Raw genomic sequence first — 2,162 nt, forward strand, 5'->3', positions numbered from 1 at the left:
TTACGGGGACACATTCCCATTAAGCGACTGTGGCTCTGTGGATAGAGCAGTGGCCTTGTAATCTGAAGGTTGTCAGTTCAATTCCAGCTTCCTCCTGTCATATGTTAATGTGTCCCCTTGGTACTTAATGCCAAATTGCCAACCAATCTGAGCATTAAATAAATGTGTTAATATGTGCTTTCAGTGGTCAAAAGTGCTATTTAAGTTTATTTACCATTTTTGAAGTAAACTAAATGATTTGAGTAAGACTGACTTAACAAATTGAGTTGGATGATTATAATATATTGAATTGGTTAAACTTAATACATTTAGTTGGATAAACTTAATTGAATTGCTTGTTACCTACAGAAGCAATTCAATTAAGTTGGTTCAACTTTTTTCTTTTTAGAGTGCATTTCTTGAGGTCGATCTCATCTAGGCTAAAGTTTCGATGTCGTGGAAATTTCTTTGACAAATTGTTGCTTGTTCCTTAGAAAGAAAGCTGATCTGCCATTCAAAATACAGGAAGCTGATTTTTTAAAAAAATATATTATTTAAAGCCTGGATCCAGCTGTTGTAACTTTATCAGGTTGCATGGAGGGATCTGAGAAAGCACAAACCGCTTCTTCTTTTATTACAAAGAAGAGGAACAAAAACAACAACATGCACCGTCTTTCAATGTTTACGACTGGACGAAACATCTGTGATTAACGCAGGTTTAGTGTTTGAGAATGCTGTGCAGTACTTACTGTGTAATTTAAATATTTTTGCGAATTCACCCCCACTATTGGCACATCTACAGTGGAGAGCAGGGTGTCAGAGCAGTTACCCTGAAAACATCAATATAGAAGTTTTGTCAGATGCACTGACACAATGAAGCCCGATTGCTTGAAATGTGCAACGGAAAAGATTAATTTTCATTCGCTTTCACACATAAACTTGGTTTGGTAATACAATGACAGAAAGCTCTCCGTGTTGCCTACATGTCAGAGGTTCAAAATTATAATTATGCAATAAAAACAAAGGTAATTCCTCACCTCACGTTTGAAACTCATCACCAGGTGCTCCATAGTCTCAGTGTTACACCAGAAGGCAATCGGTCTTGCGCTTACTTGAGGCAGGTGGGTGACAGTCGCTCCTATAAGCAGCAGAAGCAGCAGTCCTGGAGCAGCACATGGTGGGTGTAAGTTAGATGCCATTCAGCTCATTTATTCTGCACCACAGTGTAACCTGCCTGCATTTGTTATTGTATATACTGCCTCCCCCTTTTATTAATAGTCTGCCTTGAAGTCAACAGCATGAAGAGTATCACTCGTGCTGTCGTTATTGCTTCCTGCCAGAATTCCTCCCACAGATCTTGCCTCAACAAGTTGCTTTGTCAAATTCACTTTCGTAGGTGTCTCTGCCCACGTGTTTCCTGCTAAATTAGGCAGGATTCTTGCTAATTTAAGCACATTCATTGAAATAAATGTGCTTAAAATGTTTAGGAAATCATACTGGCAATTCCCATTAGTGGTCATGGGGATTTTAACCATGCCAGTCAGGAAACCCTGTGATATGCAGGGAATCCCCTTTAACAGCAGCATTCAAAAAGCTATCATCTGTGTTAATTATAATATATAGCAAATTGGTAACATCATCCCTTATATCAAAGTTTACACATAAACTAAACCTTGTCATTAGCATAGCATAAAAAAGGAAGATAACTTACTGCTATAAGCCATAACCCGTCCTTGAAGGCATGGTGTCTTTCAGTTGTGGTCGTTCGGCCCCCATCTCTCTTCCATGAACTTTCAGAAGAATCACCTCAGGTCACAGTGAGGTGAAAGTCATCCTATTACACTCAGGAAGTTGTTGTTTTATGTCCTTAAATCTCAATCAGATCGACGCCTAAAACACCAGGTGGAGACGGTGCTGAACAGCATTCACCTCCACAAAGGTTTGAGAAAATGCTATGTGGCGAGTAACGTGTATTACTGCATGACTTCTCAGAGTGTGTAGTCTGTTTGTCTAAGCCTAAAGTTAATGTTTCACCCTGTGTCACCAAAACAAATAAAACTGAAATCGTACTAACCTGGTTATGTTAGGATGATGCTGATCAGCTGTGTCGTGTTTGAGACGACGTTTTGACCATATTTGTCAGAGAGATCTGTCTGTCGGTTTAGTTTAATTAGCATAGACAG

Source organism: Poecilia formosa, unplaced genomic scaffold (assembly GCF_000485575.1).
Source record: "Poecilia formosa unplaced genomic scaffold, Poecilia_formosa-5.1.2 Scaffold138, whole genome shotgun sequence".
Classification (NCBI taxonomy): Eukaryota; Metazoa; Chordata; class Actinopteri; order Cyprinodontiformes; family Poeciliidae; genus Poecilia; species Poecilia formosa.